The sequence below is a fragment of the Triturus cristatus genome, chromosome 3_1, assembly GCF_964204655.1.
Source record: "Triturus cristatus chromosome 3_1, aTriCri1.1, whole genome shotgun sequence".
Lineage (NCBI taxonomy): Eukaryota > Metazoa > Chordata > Amphibia > Caudata > Salamandridae > Triturus > Triturus cristatus.
In genome coordinates, this window is record NC_140583.1 from 712,040,202 (window position 1) to 712,060,349 (window position 20,148).

The 20,148-nt window shown below is 43.8% G+C and overlaps 1 protein-coding gene and 1 long non-coding RNA gene across 8 annotated transcripts in view; one reads left to right on the forward strand and one right to left on the reverse strand.

Annotated features, from left to right (window-relative positions):
• Positions 1-16,323, reverse strand: part of C3_1H11orf24 (chromosome 3_1 C11orf24 homolog) — a 233,419-nt gene extending 217,096 nt beyond the window's left edge. For 2 of the 7 annotated variants that reach the window (XM_085644795.1, XM_085644791.1), the window contains exon 1: positions 16,002-16,265. The gene's annotated coding sequence lies outside the window, so the exon portion shown is untranslated. Of the gene's footprint in view, positions 1-16,001 lie in introns of all 7 variants that reach the window. The other 5 variants (XM_085644793.1, XM_085644792.1, XM_085644794.1 and 2 more) reach the window with 4 other exon arrangements.
• A 123-nt stretch (positions 16,324-16,446) lies between these two features.
• On the forward strand, positions 16,447-18,217 carry LOC146860833 (uncharacterized). The gene is made up of 3 exons (XR_014978881.1): positions 16,447-16,570; positions 17,302-17,387; positions 18,131-18,217. It is a non-coding gene; the product is annotated as an uncharacterized LOC146860833 (long non-coding RNA).
• Positions 18,218-20,148: the final 1,931 nt, after the last annotated feature.

Below are 20,148 nucleotides of genomic sequence, written 5' to 3' on the forward strand. Positions count from 1 at the left end.
GGGGTTTAATTGCTGCTCCCGGACTATCTTCGTTTGTAAAGTTTGATTACCAGTTGCTTATTTTCCTGTGACGGGTGCTACTCACCCACAAGTTTTTGAGGGGTGGACGATAGGCACTCTGCTAGTTTGGGTGGGCAGGAGGTTTGGACACTGCCAGGCAGGGAGGGGGGCTCCGGGGTATGTTTTCCGGGTTTGTGGGAGGGTTAGAGGTGGGATTTTCATATGTATTGCAGTTTTTTGGTTGTTCAGGCATGACATATCGGATTGACCACTGGCAAAAGCGGATGCTGATTCCATATTTTTGGTGTACTGGTTGGTGAAAAGACCATGGTGTACGAAATGTCTTCCCCCCCGGGAGCATTTAGGAGTGGTACTCTCCGGAATTACATGTACCTCTGAGACAGAGTAATGTGCACAACGACTAGGCAAGAGCTTAAGTTACTGTCTTGGAATGTCAATGGGTTGGGTGACAAGATTAAGAGGGGGGGTGGTTTTCCAATGTTTAAAGCGACACTCTCCTGATGTTGTTCTCCTTCAAGAGACCCACCTGCTTGGGAATGCATGCAGGGCCTTGTCACAATGGGGTTTCCAGCTACGGGCCAACTCAGCTTTCGGCTCTGGTTCCCGGGGTGCGAGCATACTGGTCCGGAAATCGTTCCCCCTTTTGATTCGGTCTGCGCAGATTTATTGCCATCTCTGGGTTCCGGTAGGGGCACACACTCAATCTCATCTCAGTCTATGTACCACCAGGTTTGCACACTCAGGCCTTCGCTGATCTAGGAGATCTCCTTCTCGGCTTACCAGACGGAAGATTGATGATCAGGGGCGACTTTAATTCCATTGTCTTCGACTCCCTCGATCGGTGGCCCCAGAGGGACTTACCGCCTTCCCGCAAGCGGATCCATAGCTTTCTGGGCACGATGGGCCTGGTGGCTATTTGGAGGAACTTGCATCCGACCAAGCTCCAATACAATTATCTTTCTGGGCCTCATCGTAGCTTGTCCCGCATAGACTACATGCTGACGCTAGCGCACCGACTTCACACCATCAAAGACATACAACATCTGGCTAGGGGGGAGGGGGTCTCTGACCACTCACCCGTTCAGTGTCGTTTAGAGGTGGGCGAGCCCACGGCTGGCTGGGTGGCGCCGAACAGTTCTTGGTATCTCACAACTCCCCCCATCAGAGAAAAAGTCTTGAGCGAGTCGGATCTTTACTTTCAGGAAAGCAAAGAGTCAGTTGACTCGACGAATGTACTCTGGGAGGCCTATAAGGCTGTTATCCAGGGGGTGGTCTTGGCCCAGATTGCCAGACAGCGTAGGGAGAGGGGAGCTGATATGGTGCGTTTGGAAAGAGAAATCTTAGATTTAGAAAACGCAGTCCGGTTACAAGACTCGGTGGAAGCGCGCATAAAAATTAAGGAGTTCTCCAATCTAGCAACGGTGGTCGCCAAGACACACTATAGGGCCACCTCAGCAGAATCTACGACGTAGGCAATAAGGCGGGCAAGATACTGGCCTGGTTAGATAGCAGGGACAGGGCTCAGCGTATTGTGGTTGAGATTGAAACAGACTCACAATCCTGCCTGACTGCACCACAAGATATGGCGGACGCATTTGGCCAGTACTACCAATCGCTCTACACGTCCCACACGACGCATACAGAGGAGGAGGCTTCCTCTCTCCTATGTGATATCTTGATGCCATTCCTTACTGTGGAGGAGTGCTCCGATCTCGATATTACAGTGGCGGAAGTTGAAAAAGACATACATGACCTGCGTGAAAGGAGGGGGGGGGGGGGGAGGGAGCGTTGGGACCCAATAGGATCCCCATAGTCTTATTCAAGCTCATGGTGAGCAAGACTGCGCCCTTCCTCACCGAAATGTACCGAGAAAGCAAAAAAAGGGGGTATCCTTCCAGAGGATCAAAGGCTGGCCAACATTGTAGTCATTCATAAAGCGGGCAAGCCATAGGCTTATTTCAGTGCTCAACTGTGAAGCGAGACTTCTGGCAAAGGTTTTTGCCACTCGCTTGCTCAGGGTCCTAACCCTGCCTGGTCCATCAGGACCAATCGGGGTTTATGCCTGCGAGAAATACCCCCCTTAACCTGCGCAGTCTCCATGGAGTGCTGTGCCGGGTAGACACAATCAGGGAAGATGTTGTTGTGGTATCCCTGGATGCTGCATCAGCATTCAACACCATCGAATGGCCCTAAATGTATGCCGTGCTCCGCAAATTGGGTTTCGGGCCCGAAATCATCCACTGGGTACGGCTTCTGTACCACCAACCACTGGCACAAGTAATCGTCAACAATAGGAAATTCCCCGTTTTTGTTCCCGGGAGGGGCACCAGACAGGGATGCCCATTGTCGCCGCTGCTCTTTGCCTTGGCCCTGGAGCCTTTAGCTACGTGGGTCCGGCAAGACCCCTAAAGCAAAGAGTTGGAGAGGCACACACCAGGTTTGAACTACAAGCTCCTCACTAAATCTGCTTATTCAATCTTTGAGGACACAGCGTGCTACAGTGGATGGCACGTACTGCCTAAAATTTGCCTGTTCGTGAACTAGCAATATCAAGAGTCACTGGGACTTGTCCTCTGTGCACTATTGCTAAAGGTATGGATACCATAAACTCAGTAAAAAAATCTAAGCACAATTTTTCAATGAATGAAAAAAACATTTATCCAACATCAAATTGGATGATTTTGCAACATATTCACATGTTGAAATAAAATACATTAAGTAAGTAACACAAAAGTTGAACATAATTCAAGGAATTCAAAACATTCCAGAAAGGCTTAACAAATGTGATGGCAATTGTTGGTTTCAATCCAAAAGCTTTCGTGGTGCCCAATGCATTTCGGGCCACAATTGGCCCTTCTTCAGGGGCTTGAAGTCTGTGAATATGAACAAAGTATAAATAGATATGAGCAAATGTGGTAAAATATATACAGAAAGCAAAAGCATCATCACAAACAGGGTGACAACCATGAGTAGTTAGCCAAAGAGTCAGTAAATATCTGTGGATCATGGTAAACCTCAAGAAAAAAATGTGGGAGAGAGAGAAAAAGACCCTCCACCTTCGTGAATCAACACGGGTTAATACTCACTTAGAAACGCTTTGAAACACTCTTGTCTACAAAAAGAAGACAGAAAAATAAAAACACTCAACCAAAGTGCTAACAGAGAACCACCTCACTGAAACTTGTCTGCATGAATGTACAAAATCGTACCTTTTAATCCCATCAAACTGGCTGAATCGCCATAAAGCCAATCAAAAGGAATCTATAGAAGTGAAACAAACGTCAACTAAAACACCGGACTCCTCCGTGATCACAACAAGTAACATATGCAGATCTAAACAATTACCTGCTAGGAAAACCAGCAGTCCACAGTATACACTCCAGGGACGCTAAAGTCTCAGATCGTGTAGGATGTACACAACGCGATAATCAAACGCTGAAATTCAAAACGCGCCGGAAGCGGAAATTCACGATCGGCGAGGGAAATATCAACGACGAGATCCCTTTTACAAAGGGAAACATTTTGGATTAGGCGCCTTGATACTTTAGAAGACAAAGGAATGAATGATAAAATTGACTATTCATGTTATTTATAACATCTTCATATTTAATGGTACTGCACTAACCGTTTATGCAGGATTCATTTACATGTGCATAATGTTACGTTTGTACTTCATTCAATGTGATCATGGTATTCTGTTTTCTGGACTGTCCTTTATTTTTCATCATGTTTCAGCACTTTTGGGTACGAGTTTTATTCGTTTACTAGGTTAGCGCCTTTGTATCACTTATTGTGTTTTGAAGTTGGTGGCGTTTAGCTGTGGTGATCACTCTTTTTCTGTGAGCAATTGTTTTTGGGAGCAGCATTCTGCTGTTTGCAATTTTCATTTTGTTTTGATCAGTGATCGTGCATTCAGCCGGTTTACACTCCATTTATTGGGCCTTTCCAATATGGCGGCCGCTTTTGCAGGCTTTGAATGAGTCCGTTGTTGATATTTCCCTCGCCGATCATGAATTTCCACTTCCAGCGCGTTTTGAATTTTAGCATTTGATTATCGCGTTGTGTACATCCGACACGATCTGAGGCTTTAGCGTCCCTGGAGTGTATACTGTGGACTGCTGGTTTTCCTAGCAGGTAATTGTTTGGTTCTGCATATGTTACTTTTTGTGATCTCGGGTGAGTCCGGTGTTTTAGTTGACGTTTGTTTCACTTCTATAGGTATCTTTTGATTGGCTTTATGGCGATTCAGCCAGTTTGACGGAATTAAAAGGTACGATTTTGTACATTCATGCAGACAAGTTTCAGTGAGGTGGTTCTCTGTTAGCACTTTGGTGGAGTGTTTTTATTTTTCTGTCTTCTTTTTGTAGACAAGAGGGTTTCAACGCGTTTCTAAGTGAGTATTCACCCGTGTTGATTCACAAAGGTGGAGGGTCTTTTTCTCTCTCCCTCCCGCATTTTTTCTTGAGGTTTACCATGAACCACAGATATTTACTGACTCTTTGGCCAACTACTCATGGTTGTCACCCTGTTTGTGATGATGCTTTTGCTTTCTGTATATATTATACCACATTTGCTCATATCTATTTATACTTTGTTCATATTCTCAGAGTTCAAGCCCCTGAAGAAGGGCCAATTGTGGCCTGAAATGCATTGGGCACCACGAAAGCTTTTGGATTGAAACCAACAATTGCTATCAAATTTGTTAAACCTTTCTGGAATGTTTTGAATTATGTTCAACTTTTGTGTTACTTACTGAATGTATTACATTTCAACATGTGAATATGTTGCAAAATATTCCAATTTGATGTTGGATAAATGGTTTTTTCATTCATTGAAAAATTGTGTTGTTTAGATTTTTTTACTGAGTTTATGGTAACCATACCTTTAGCAATAGTGCACAGAGGACGAGTCCCAGTGACTCTTGCTGTTGCTAGTCCGACAAGACCCCGCCATCAGGGGCCTTAGGTGGACATCAGGTTGAGAGGACCGCATCTCGTTATATGCGGATGATATTTTGCTTTACTTGGCCTCCCCAGCGGCATCCCTCAATGTGGTCCTGGACATATTTTGAGTGTTTGGTAGGTTTGCGGGATATACGATAAACTGGTCTAAATCAGTGCTCTACGTCCTTTATGGCAAACACCCTCGCTCCCCCGGGGTTGCCAATTAGTGGAGGCTGCTGAAGGCTTCAAATACCTGGGGATCTGGGTTTCCAAAGATCGGTCTAGATTTTACGACAATAATCTCTTGCCACCTCTAGTGTGTCTTAAATCGGACGTCCAACACTGGAAGTCGCTCCCGTTGACTCATTTGGGGCACACGGCCCTATTCAAGATGATGTCCCTTCCTAGACTTTTATATGCACTGCAGAACACCCCACTCCCAGTCGCCGCCTCGTTCTTCAGGGAACTCAACAGCATTGTTCGAGATCTGCTGTGGGAGGGTAAACCACCCCGTATCGCTACACACAAACTTACGCTAGGATGGTTTGATGGGGGCATTGGGCTCCCAGATATTAAGAAGTACTAATGGGCCTCGCAACTCGCAGCAATTAACCAATGCATGTATAGACCGCAGGACGACCCGGCCTTTCGGATCGACAGATGGCTCCTCCCGGGGGGGCGGTTTAGAGGGTACGTTATACGTACGATCTTTGAGGCCTGTCTTGACCGGCCCAATCCGACACGCAGTGCATGTATGGAGGGCGGCTAATAGGAGTCTGGGCTGGGAGGGCAAACTCACACAAGCCACGCCACTTTGGCACTGGGAACAATTGGGTAGACTGATCCATTCTAAGGGCTTCGATAGGTGGGACATTATAGGTATTTCCAAGGTGGGTGATCTATGGCAGTCGGGTGAGGTGGTTCCCTTTCCCAGATTGTAGCAAGAGTACGAACTAGCCCAGTCTGAATATTTTAGATATCTTCAAAATTAGGCATGCCCTGCTCACGGTTCTCCCCAGGGGCGGCGCTCTCCCTGAATCCTCCCCACTTGAAGACAGGATCCTGGATGGCGACCTACCAGAAAAAGCCATATCCGTTATCTACAAAAAGCTCATCAACAATATGGCAGATCCCCTGACCCGCTTGAGAGCCAAATGGGATCACGATGTCGCGAGTCTAGAGGACGAGAATTGATGGGCGGCGGTGCCCTCCCCTTGTGAGGTGGCCATCACCTCTCGGCTCCGTCTGGTCCAGTTAAAGCTTCTCCATAGATCCTACTTGGCAGGGCCTCTGCTGGTTAGCATGGGTTACACCCTGGATAGTGGCTGTGTATGACCATGTGGGCAGGAGGGCACCTTTATCCACAACCTCTGGGAGTGCGCAGTGATCCAGAGGTACTGGGAAAGAGTGGTGCGCCGGATGGAGGAAGCACTGGGGCAACAGATCCACTGTAATATTAAGTTGGTATTGCTGAACATCTGGGACCGAACAGGGAGCGCATAAGGGTAACATTGGGACTTACGATTGCTAAAAGAACATTGCACGGCTGTGGAGAGCTCCGAGACCACCAACGGTAGCAGACTGGGCCAATGATATGGCTTGGTGAATGGGGACGGAAAAATCCATCTATGAAGCCAGGGGGTGCCCGAACAAATGGACGCAAATATGAGGACAGTGGAACATGTACAGGTGGGAGATTTGTGAACCACCGAGAGTCAGAGAAGATATCACGGGTGGGATTTGACACTGTATGATGAATATTGCCAACCTCAGGTTGTTATGTGTACACTCCGGGGAACCAGTCACTGTGTAACCTACAATGATAATTTGCCTACTATTGCCTTACCTATGTAACATACCTTCTTTTCAATAAAAAGAGTCAAAAAAAAAAACAACGTTTTGTACACATGGCCCTATATTACTAAAGCATGATGAGGTAGTGCACTGTCATTCACAGACAGTACATTTCCCAATAAAATGGGGAAAACGTGCCCAATAACATGCAGTTTTACTGATAAAACTATAGTGTATAAATAATCAGTGAAAACTGGGTTGCAGCAAACATTTTTATTATTTGCACATCATGAAGTAAAATGTTCTGGATTGTTTTCATCCTATTAAAATATTTTTCAATGCAGAATTACAAAATAAATGGCTTTTCATAACTGCTGAAATATATTTTGAAATGTTTGTACCGGCTCACTTATTAGCTATTTAAATGTTGTGCGTTAGAAAAAAACTGACACTATAGGCTTTCATTTCACACTCTTTGCACAGCACCTCAGACGGTTCACTTTGCAAAATACTGGAACACTGCAGTCAGAGAAAGAAAAGTAATTGTAAGAAGAGGTAAACTGACTTTTGAACTCAGTCTCTGAACACAGAGCAAATGTGACAAGATAAAAAGATTTAAAAGCAGCTTTATTGCTCCCTCACTTTCTGAGTGAACAAAACACCTGTTCTTTATCAGCTCACCAGAACGGGTGGCTAGGCCCTAAATATAGATCACCCTGATAAATTCTGACTCGCTATTGCGAGTGGGCAAGTAGATTTTTCTTGGCCTGTTGTGTACTGTTGATGGGTTAGGTGCATTTGATTACGATTCATCAGTTAACCCCTTCGACGCTTATGACGGAACGGTTCCGTCATGCACGTCGGTTGGGCTGTGCTTATGACGGAACCGTTCCGTCATGGCCCCGCCCGCGCTCAGAACCTTCAGCACCGCGCGGAAATCCGCGCAGCGCTGAAGGGGTTAAGTTAAGTTACTAAACCTGTGGATCTGGCAATATTGTGCAGAGCACACCATTACATTCAGAGGACTGGGGACTGCGGGTAACGAAAAATGTTATGAGACCTTCAGGTCTAGCGAGTTGAATAATATACTTAACCTGACTGTAATGTACTTGACCTAAAAACTAGTCTCAAATTGTGTGATCATAGGCTATTACTTTATTTCACCAAGGTGCCTTTTTCTTCATTATGAGAAAACCTTCAAATTTTCCAGCATACCTGCTGTCCTAAAAACGATTTTGTCTGATTTAATAGACTAAACTTTTGCTCCATGTATAATAACAATCTAGCACACATGACCTATGAATTGCCTCTTAGTTCACCAGTAGCATTGTCATCAGGATGGGGCAAGACGGTTTATCAGTTTATATTTGAAAACTCTCGATTTTTATAAATATATTACTAAAGCATAATGTGGTAGTGCATTACCCTTTACAAAGACCTTTTCTTTTGAAATGGCCACAGGCTTTCCCCACAGACATTCAATTTTACTGATGAAACTATACAACAGACCAACTATAATGTGTGGAAAACTAGTTTCAGCAAATATTTATCGTTTGCACATCACCAAGTGGAGTATTCTGATTTGTTTTTATCCTATTAAATCTTTTTTTCCATCTCACTTCAGAATTACAAAAATAATGCTTCCCTAACTACTGAAATATATTTCGATATTATTTGTACAGTTTATTTACAAGTTATTTAAATGTTGTGTGCCCAGCAAGATTAACAGACAGTTAACTTTGCAAAGTCCTATAACTATGCAGTCCGAGAAAGAAAAATAAGCAGCAATGTCCTGTCAAAATACGCAGCAACTTGAAAGAAGACATAAGCTAACATATGACCAATGTCTTTGAATACATAGCAAGTGTGATAAGATAAACACAAGAATTAAAGGCATCTTAATTGCTCATTCTTTTTCTAAATGAACAGAGAACCTGTTCTTGGCCAGATCAAGCTCCCTCACCAGACCAGGCTAGTAGGCCCTAAAAATAATAGCTTGCCCGGATAAAATCTGACTCGCCAAAGCGAGTGGGGGGTGAGGGGGGAGGGGAGGGGGGGGGGGGGGAGGAGAGTAATTTCTCGAGGGCTGGAATAATATTTAAAATGATGGAACTCGGTGCGACTGCCTGCACTTGGTAAGCACACTGCCCTGTGGTTAACTTTACCAGGGTCCTGTTATCTCCATGGGTGTGAAGTTACTGGGCATTCTGAGTACAACCCTGGGAAATGGGGGAATTGCCAGATGGATTGATAATTTTGTGTCCTATTCACCATTCCTCTCCACGGTTTTCCCATGGTTTTCCGCTTTTTTGAACAGTCGAAAGGTCGGAGGGAAACAAGACATGTATGTGGTGCTACTTCAGACCTCATAATTACATTGGGCCAGTGGTCGAAGTGGGGGGGGGGGGGGAGGGGGGGGGACGGCAGGGCACGGCGTGCCCCTACTTCTTCAATTCCAGGGATTCGGTTCCCCTACTTTTTTTATTTTGAAAATGCGTCCCGGCACGGAAGAAATCACCATCCCCTATAAATAAAACTCAGCGTTCCTGGCGTTCGAGGACGGGTGGCAGAGAAGTAACAGGACTCTGTCTTTTCCTTCTTACCCAGAGAAGAAAAATACAGTGTCCACTTCTGCTTTGTCGCTTCAGTTGCCCCCCCCTCTACTTCTTCCCTCTCTTTCTGTCTAGCAGTTCTTCTCTTACAGAAAACCGAGATTTCAAGACGGGTTTTCACACTCTTTCCTCTCCTTCCTTTTATTTGCTCCCCTGTGAAATGGATCCAAAAAAGAAAATAATTTTTGCTGGAAATGTAAAGTAAGACAGAGTGGTAGCAAACTGACCAGATTGATTTTATTCACACCCAAACACATTAGCGCCACTTTTACTGAGTTTGCCAGTGAAGCGCTATTTTTGTTTTCTTGTCTTTGTTTTCCCTGGGCTTGCAAATAGTGCACCAGTCCTGGAGGTACTGCAAAGTGTGGATTGGAAAACAAAATGTGTACTGCGGCTCTGCGTTCAGGGATGTGGTCTTTTTACCATGATGCTTAAGTTTTGTAAGGTTATAAGCAATGGACATTGAAATGGGTCCCTTCGGGCCCTGTAGTCATGTCCTTAACTTTTCAGGCAAAAGCACTCACTGATTTCTGAATAGTGAGTTTAAACGCATTAAGGTAACCATGTTGTTCCTGCTTACATTTCACATGGTTTGCTAAATTTTACATTCCCTGTGAGAGTTTGCTTTTTCCAGGATGTTGTTTCTTTTTTTTGTAGGCCGCATATTGCTCTTGTCTAGTGCGTCATTTAAATTAAGCCGCATCCAGGTGTTTATAGCCGGCAGCAATTGGGTTGTAGTTGAAGGCACTTTGAGTTTTTCTCAGTGGGTCAGTATGGTGTTCAGCGGGGGAGAGGATGTGGCCCTATGGCCAGAGCTACTGAATTTGTAACTGGGGAACCAGGTTCAGCCTTAATAACCACTCCAACAGACCACTCTCCTGAGGGAGCACAATCTCATGCTAGACCTTAGAAGGCTGCGCAAGACCTTAGAAGCCCTGGTGTCTTAGCATCAGCAGGTGAACCCTAGCAGAGGCAAGTGTGGGTTAACCTTCAAGGTTTGTCCATCACAATCCATACTGAAGTTCACCTCCAGTCTTGCAGACAGGCATATGAAGCAGCACACTCTAGAGCAACACTGACTCTGTCACTGAGGTCACAGGACCCTTAAGAAGGGCCAGCTCTAGGGCAGTGCAACCGGTGTGACCGCACCGGGTGCTGACTTTGGGTGGAGGCATTATGTTTGCAAGTATATTAAGGTTTTAAAAGCGCTTGCTGCCTCCTTCCTGGCCTCCAGCAATTTTCGGCAACAATACAAATGTCATGATGACTCTGGTGTTTAATGTTATTCCTAGAGAGAGATCATTTTGTCTAGTGGAAGTTTTGATTCATGGAAAGGTAGCTCAGAGGGTTAATGTGCCTGCTGCAAAGAACAAGTACCATACAGATTGTGGGAAGTTGGCCTGGTATATGCTGTCCACTAGTTATAGTGGGTACCTTGTACCAGTCCAAACAACCTTTATTGATGATAGGTTTAAAGACAACCTATCCTAGTGGTAGCTATGGAGAGCAGCCTTCAGGCTAAGTCTTGAAGGAGTGTAAAGCAGCTTGGTTTACCAGATTATAACCTCTTGAATTACTAAATGAAAGGAGATCCTCACAAGGTATATATAAAATATATGTATTTATTTCTAAACACTCACTACTAATCTCTTTATGAGATTAGAGTTCAAGATACACAATAATACAGTTCTAAAACGACAGTAAATAGCACAATATACAATGGGCCCTAGGGGCGGACCAAACCATATATTAAGAAAGTGGTATAAAAACCACAACTTGACTAGACACAGTGCCTAAAGCACGTAGAATCGCTGGTACCCCAAGGAACCACCCAAGGTAGTGACACAGGAGACCCACGGGGGACGCGTGCAGTGTGAGAACACAGGCGCGAGACCCGTACTATTTTATGGGAAAGTCGTGGTTGGAATTTTAGAAGTTAAGGACACTTAGGAGAGGACTTTGAGCAAACCCCTTTAGACGTAGGGGGTTCTAGGGCCAGCACCCACGGAAGCATCGAAGTACTCGTTACCTCATCCAGGGAAGCCGGGTGCATAGGTGTTAAATGGTGTCCGGGATCGTCGTTGATTTCAATGGCGATCTGCTTCAAAGTGCTGCTGCCGGGAGGGAGGAAAGTGTCCGGTGTGATAAAAGCCTGGATCGAAGATCAGAAAACCTGAAAGCAGAGGGGACAGAGTCTGGGTCACTTGCCAGTGACCAGGGGCACGAAGCTTGACTCTGCAGCCACGAGGACCAGGAGGCGCTGATGACAACCAGAAGCTGGATTTGAGCTGTCCCACGAAGGATGCAGAGTGCTACGGTGTTGGTGCTCGTATTGAACACAACAAGCCTTGGCAACAGCAACCCACACAGGAAGAGAAAAGATGCTTCGGTGCGGACCAGCAAGTTCCTGGGGACTCCCCAAGCAATGGAGAGACAGGGCACGTCTAGAGCAATCAGGTAAGCCTAATTACAGGTAAAGTTGCCTTCACAGGGACCCACCAGTCGATGGACTAGGGATCGCGAAGAGACCTCGAGAGGAAACACAAAGGGCCTGCTCACGAAACACTTGTGGAGTGTAGACGGGCAATCTTCAGTGCAAATGCTGCTCGGGGTCAGGGCTACAAGTAATCCAAAGCTCAGCTGCAGGAGTTGTTGGAAAAATGATGCTTCTGCAAAGTGACGTGGTGTCCAGGGGTTCGATTTGCACGGTCGCCATGAGGGATACAGGCCTCAGACTTGCTGTGTGCACTGATCGACCTCTAAGACCATGGAAACCCACCTCCTGTGTTGCAAAATTCTTCGGAGGCTGGCGGGAGCTTTGGAGCTGCAAACCGGTCAGATGTGTCTTTGGTGCCTGCCTTGCAGGGGAGTAACTCCTTTACTCCAAGGGAGATTCTTCACTCATCTAATTCAATGTAGATCGTTGAAGTTCCAGGATTCAGTATCAGAGTTCCGTCCAGGTGTAATCTAAAGTCCTGTAGACAGGGATTCCTTTCTTATACCCAAGGAAGGGGTGGGACAAACACTAGGGACCCACCTATGGGAGGGTCAGGAAAGAGCGGTGGCTACACCCATTTCCTTTGTCCAGTTTCACGCCAGAGCAGGGGCTGGTAGCCACTGCAACCGGTTTGAGCTGGGCTATGCACAGGGACACCAAATAAGCCCCCAGTGCTGAACTTCAAAGCACTCTTGGAGTGCACCCACCCAGCCCCAATACACTAAAGTCTTTCTGGGAGGTGGCGACACCTCCCTGTGACAGGAAACCTATTGTCCAGGCCTCCCCTGCCGGAGTCGTCCAGCAGCAGAAGGGCACTCGTGTCTGTGGCTTGCAGCATCCATTTTGTGATGCCAGGGCTCTGTTAGCTGGTACCGGGTATACCGGTGCTGTCATGTCTCTCCCTCTAGAAGGGTGGGATCATACTCCCACACCTGTTGCTGGTGTGGGGTATGATTCCAAAGTGTTTGACACCAAATACGACATGTTTCCGTGCAGCCATCCCAAAGTTAGCATTTACCGTTTGGTTATAATGCACTTAAGAGTGTATGGTTTGGCTGCATCACAAACAACCCCAGAATAAAGGTTCTGAAGGCTGCAGAGGGGCTCTGCTCATGCATGGGCACCCTCTCACATAAAACCCAGCACCCTGCCTTCAGGATTGGTAAGGCCTGCCATATGGGTGACTGATAGGTTTATATGTGCAGTGATATGGAGAGATATAGTGAACCTATATCTCAGTAAGGGGTGCATGCACCACCTTACCCAGGCTGCAGTAGCAGACCTGCAGTGTCATTTTTGAAGGCTTCTCAGGGGTGGCACAATACATGCCGCAGCCCCTGGTAGGCCTCTGGTGTACCTATGCCCTTTGTACATAGTATACCATATACTAGGGACTTATAAGGGTACCCCAGAATCCAATCTGGAGTGTACCTATAGTACTTGTAATCAATTTAAGGGAGAAAGCAGATAGTCTGGCTGGGATCCTGCTATTCAGGACCCCAGCCTAAGTCGAATACCAGCAAAACACCAGGAAAAAAGTGCGGGCAACCATGCAGTCAGATTCCACCTTCCTACACAGATCACAAAGTGCACATAATGTAAATAGGTCAGTGGGCTACTGCTTTTGTCAGAGAGATACTTTTGTTACTTGCAGTTTATAAGTTAAAATCCGAACATACAACAATGAGCTATTAACTGTCATCTAAGAGCTGCATAAAAAAATGCAAGGTATAAATCAGAGCGTTATGTTTGTCCCCCCCAGTCTTTGATTATCCTAATGTTGCAAAAAGTGTTCTTTTGGACAGAAATCAATTGTGATTATTAAAGAGAACCTCCAACCACGGTATTACGTTTTAAAATTCTGAGTTTGTTTCTCCAGACCAATCACTATTAAAACTATACGGCCTAGTAGTATGGTTGTCATGTGACTCCTACACCTTGTAGTCCTTAGTCTTGTGTAACATTTTCTATACAGTGATTTACACACATATTGATTGTCTCTGAGTAATGTGTGTGATGTAAAGTGCTCCGACACCCTACACTGGTATGAGTGGCGCTGTAATTCAAATTAAATGCATCTGAGAGAGAGTGTGGTTATGGAGACTTGAGGGGCACTGTTAAAGCGTGGTAGTGAGGGAATCCATGGCAGAGGTAGTCATTGGGGGGGCAATACCAAACATTAATGCACAGGGCACCACCAGTGCTAAGACCGGCCCTGCCCTTGAGGCCAGTCTGCCTCACCCATAGGTAGCTCCATTGGCTTTGTTTCAGAAGTAGTAGCTGCAACTCACCAGAGATTGGCAATGCAGAATTTGCACGCACACCAAACTAAGTTCACAAACTTCACAGTCTCTCTGCTTCATTCACAAGCACTTTTAACATGTGCTGCCTGCAGTGGGGCCACTGGAATTAAATATGCAGCAAAGGAGGACACAAGTATGCCACAGTGTTGACTAAATTATGCATTTTAAAAAAGGCTGCAGCGAAATACAGTATATTTTCTGATATTTTATTATTTTGACATGTGTACACATGCTAACAGTCTCTGGAAAGATTTTGCCTGATTAGTACCAGTGTAACATACAAATGCAGCAGTGAGAAAGGTGATCAGTCAACCTTTGCAATAAGCCATGCACTCCGCAGCAAAAACAAGTCACATTTTTTATTAACTTGTGATACGTTTGAGCTATAAACAATTTATTAGTTTAAATGGTCAGATCATGCAGCAGATCTTGCATTATGAGGCAAATATGGCAGAGCCATAATTATATAGAAAACATTTGCAAACTAGGATATTTTGCTATTCATGTTTGAACTGCTGTTGTGGAAAAAGGGAGAGGTGCCGAGGACAGAAACTCCATGGCTACGAGACAAATGGCTTGTGCTTCCACATTTTATCGTATTTGGGACATTCTGTGATTAGAAGCATATCCCACTTTGTGAATGTGTTTTAATGTCAATAACTCATTATAACCTTATATAATCATGTGTATCCATTGGTTGATTAAACTAGGCAGTGAAATGCCAAACAAATACTAAAAATTGGGATATTTGCGCATTCTGGCCACACCTCTGGCTCCGCCCACTGAGTCAATCCTTGGGTTATTCCCACCCTCTGATTCTCCGCCCACAGTTCCCCTACTTTTTTCCCCCCACTTCGATCACTGCATTGGGCCCATATTATTAGGCCAATTCGAATTAACAGGTCACTTACAATGAGGCGCTGCTGCGTTTTAATTTCTCCTACAGCGATCAGAGCAAGTTAAAATGGGATTAATAACTGCAAAAGAAAACATTTACAGCTAAGGACTTAATAGTCTTTCTAGTCCTGGTTTTATTTTATTATTTGTACACTCATACTTGCGGTTTTGCTTTTCCACTAAAAATTAATAGAATAGCTAAACAAAGCACAATGAGATTAACATTCCTAACATAGGACAACCTGTAATGTTCTGAGGCTTGAGATGGACAAATTTGTTTTGTTCCCCATGGTGCATGAATGTAGATGACCCAAACAGTTAACACACCGACAACAGCTATGGATTATTTTTTAAACCTGGTGTTTTTTTCCTGGATAAATCAGTGCTCTCTTGGGGAACACTAGACATTACATCATGGGTTGTTAATGTTACCTACACAGTGACTCATCCCCATTACGAGCCAGACTAACAAATCATTTGCTGTGACTTACTGTTGCAGCACTTCTGAAAACCAGGAGCGAGCGAAGGAGTTTTAGTCACACCTATTGACAACAAAATCTTGGTGAATCGTGCCACTGTTCTTAACATACATTAAGTGGGCACATGACTTTATGGCACTTGGAAAAAAAAATATTTCAATCCTGTATGCCATTTAAAAATGCAAATGCATTCTGGGAGTTGTAGTCCAAGTTCTTTGCAACTGACCTGATTGGACAAACACGATTTACATTTTGTTTTAAAAATAGCCCACGAAAAAAGGTTGACATGTGAGCAAAGAGTAATATAACCACCCCGGAAGAACCCTAAAACAGAACGAACGATTTCCTTACAGAGTATGCTGTCGTTAACTGAAGATTAAAGTAGTCTGTACTTTGAGCCTGCTATACAGTACCATGATGCAATCAAGTCCACCCACTTTGGAGAGTCTACTCACCAGCATGGATCCCAGTCCCGGGTGTAGACGTCGGTTCCTTTGCCCCTGGTTTCCTCATAATACTATCGATAAGTAAGGAGTCAGCATCTCCGCACTCCCGCAGCTGGAATCCGTCCCCTGATGCAGACGGGCGTGTGCAGCCCCTGGACAGAGTAGACAGTACCAGGAATACATGCAGTTAACCACAACCAAGCAAGGGTCACTATAACCAATCCTCAGCCACGTTGCAAGATCAGGAACCTCAGAGCAGATAAAACAACTGACACAAGTTCCTCCAGTCAATCCCATGCCACGGTGCAGGCTTCGGAGCCTCATAGCCAATGAAAAAACTGTGTGCGGTTCTCAGATCCAATCACATGGCAACAATTCGATAGCCAATCGTAGATCACAACACGTTTCTCCACCAGTAAATAGGAAGGCAATGAAAACTCTCTTGCTTGATTAGATGAGACTACTCCCCTGTCACTGCTCTGAGACGTGCGTTGAGAAGAAGCAATTAATTAGGAACATTGGTCTTCCTTATCGGATAAGAGTATCCTGGGGATTTTCTGGCGTTTGCTAGTTCTTCTGTATGTATTTAAGTCTATCCTACTTGCCAACATTTTAGAAGAGAAAAGTGAGAGATTTAAAAAAAGAACTAGGAGGATGCAACTGAAGGAGATGTAATCTCAAACTCACACTCCCGATTTTCAAGCAAGAAAGTGGCTTTATTTTGTCCAGCCAAATTTGGGTATATTGGCATGTATGATATATATAACGGAACTAGAAGCAGAGCCGGATTTGTGCAGAATTCGCACAGGGAACCTATAAATTGGGGGAGGGAGGTATCAACCTGTGGCATAGGAAAGGGGATGGAGTCACGAGAGGTGGAGCTTGAAAAACAGAGTCTGCTAGCCAACTTGTACAATTATGTTTAAAAAAAAAAAAAGAAATCTGCAGTAAAGAATTAGCCAGCAATTTCAAATCTGACAGTAAATCTGTTCTAGCTTACTTAAAGAGGCTGCATTTTAGAATATCTTACAGTTATGAAACCTCTGCCAAGAAATTTGTGTGCCCAGCAAGTGTGAGGGAATTATAATGCCTATAGATAAGGATGATATGTGAGTCCTATCATTTCCTGTACATTTATTTATGCACTTATGTAAATGTTTGTGTCTCTGTGTGTGATGTCAAGCACTCGCACACCCTACAATGGGATGAGTAGCAATATAAAATAATTAAATAAAAGAAACTAGAAGGTGACATTTAAATTATTTTTTGTGTAATTACTCATACGAAAATTAATTTCGCATTCTTACAGTTCATACACATCTCTTGAATGGAGGGGTTGAACACAGTCACAAACCTGCCTCCAAGTCATAAATTCTCTAAAGTACTTGTGAAGTGGTAAGTTGTGTGCCTTTATTTCCTTTCATTGCATTGGCCTCTACGGGTTAGGCTCCAGAGGGCTCCCAGCCTGGTGATACTCGAACAAAACAAAGGCTAATGACCCTTCAATATAACGCTTTATTTTGGGTCCGGCTGCAAGTGGATTAAAGAGTGCCACCTCGTCGCCTGTAGGTTTCTGCTCCTCTTCGAAAAATGACACCAGGGCGAATTCAGCATATTTCTTGAGTCAGCGGGTTCTAGACCCGGCCTAGGAATAGCTTTTAGAATCAAGATCCGCTGAGATCAGTTGGCTTTTATGAAATCAATAACAGTTTGAATTTTTTGCTAATTCTGTCTTGTCACTGTTCTGGTCTCATTGGTGTATTTTAAAAAACGGATAGCTCTCTAGCGCTAAGATGCCTGTTCAGGTGAATCATATGCTTTTACAAATTATAAATTAAAAAAATGTAAATAAAAGATAAAGAAGCATGGTAGAGGAAAGAACGCAACACTATTTTTATGGGTTGAGTGGATGTTACGTCTTGTATAAAAGTAGGCCTCGCATAGGCTTTTGCAATAACAGCAGCAAACTTTGGCACAGATTGATATCAGCATACACACTACCTGTGTGCAGGCATGACTTGTATATTTATAGAAAGTAAACAGAGAAAAAAGCCAAAAAGAGGGAAATAGTTTAATCTTGTTTGTTTTCTGCACTTGGGATTCCTAGTTGGAAACCATTTAGTTTCACTTATTTTTAGTGAAAATAATATCCAGACTGGGTGGATGACGTAACCAAAGGGAGCTCTGATGAAGCAGGGGAAAATACAACATTTTTACCCCCTTCCAAGTTAAAGACCTCATAACTTTAAAAACAACTAACTGTTTGATTGCATGAATTAATCAATAAATGCACCTTTAATTAGACACTACACGCGGGAAACTAACTGGCATTTGCAAAAATCTAATTTATTTACAAATGTGAAATTAAATTAACATAGGTTTGTGATTCGTGTAGTAAGTAGAAGTAAATTGCATGTATTTCGTTTGTGGTAAAATATATTGTGGCAAGGAATGCAGATGGCAAGTAAAATGGCTTTAAATGTCGCTTACGCTAGGTAACACCTAACAAGGGTCATTAGAATGGTGGGTGGTAAACAGAAGGGCTTATTTTCTATGTCTAATTTCTGCAATGTTGTTTTCATATTAGTTCCGTTCAGGCCTGCTACGCCTCGCTGGGAAAATGGCAGCTGTCGAGAGACGTGATTGTGTGCGCAGAATAAAGATTGCCCTTGCGCATGAGCAGCACGGAAGTTCCAGTCACAAGTTTGTGGCCTATGCCCGTAGTGAGAGATGTCAAGGACAGTCTGACCCAAGACAAGAGTTGTGCCAAAAATGTCTGCACGAATGCCTGAGAACGAATGGGAGACTCGAACTCCAGAAGATGAACCAATTCATGACTATCGAATAAATGTTGCAAATATATTAACAAAGTTAAAAGAACTTGTGGATTTGATGAATCACAAGAGTTTTGTATGAATGGAGTATTTGCAGAACCGGTTCAGGCAAGGAGGACAATGAGGTGACCATCACCACCCCTCAAATGTACCAATCAGAATAAATGTAGCCCCTAAAAAGTAAAGTTTCAATTATGGGTATAGCAAGTTAGTGAAAGGGTATAAAAGAGCTTGTGCTTACAATGATAGGGTGTGGAGCACTTATTCTACATCAATCTATTCAACACGACACTCTGTCTGTTGAGACGATATTCTTCCTGATGCTGAAAAGACTTTGACAATTTTGGACTTCGAACTTTGATGGGGAAACGAAACGGGACAGTCATGGGATTCTATCCTGGGAGAGAATAAGTCAGAGGAGGTTAGAGGGACAGTCCGGCAGCTTTGGGAACCTATCCTGATATCTTCGATTCATGTTATGGTGAATGACTCTCGTCATTGCCCTAAGGCCAAGGGTAATGAGTATTTTCCATTTCTATTCCAATCTTTACTTAAATGCTTATGAAAATAATGCCTAGAATATTTGTCTAATAAAACTTTACTTACTCAATTTATTCAATGAATCTAGATTACATCATACCTTAATTCAAACTGAGTCTGTGGTTATTAGAATTAAAGTTATGATCAATAATTGTCAAAAGGTTTTAAATTGTGATTGAGCTGGACTTAATTGCCATCAACTGATTCCTACTAGTTGGTCCATCCACCTAAAAATAGCTGAGTACCTTGATGTTTAGAACAGACAATTCCAGAGTCAAATGTATATAATGGATAAAGTTATTATTTAGGTAAAAATATTAACAAGGTACCCCGTATGTCTTGCAGCTCATCTACTTATCACTGATCCAGAAATTTGAGTGAGAGTGTGTTTCGGTGTTATGGGCCCCACCGATGAACAAGTGGTGTAAGGGTTTTTCTGGGTTGGTGTCACAAAGAAAGGTTTATAATAGCTGCGCTGCATCAGTTTTCTTGGTAGCAGAGTTATGGTTTCTATAGGTCAGTTTAAGGGATTATGGATTATTGATTATTAATTATTAATTTCTATGTTTAACACTCCATGTTGAGTTTGTGTCACGTTATATGTAGTCGGAATTTTGAAGCTTCCGGGAAGTAGGAAGTGAATTTGTGTGACAAGAGAAGTCACATGGAATTGTGCATTGTCTGATTTCAATTTGGTGATAACACAGGACTGTGTTATGTTAGGGAAATTCATATGTGAATTGCGTTGAGTGGAATAGCAACAGGTTTTCTTGTGAAACTCT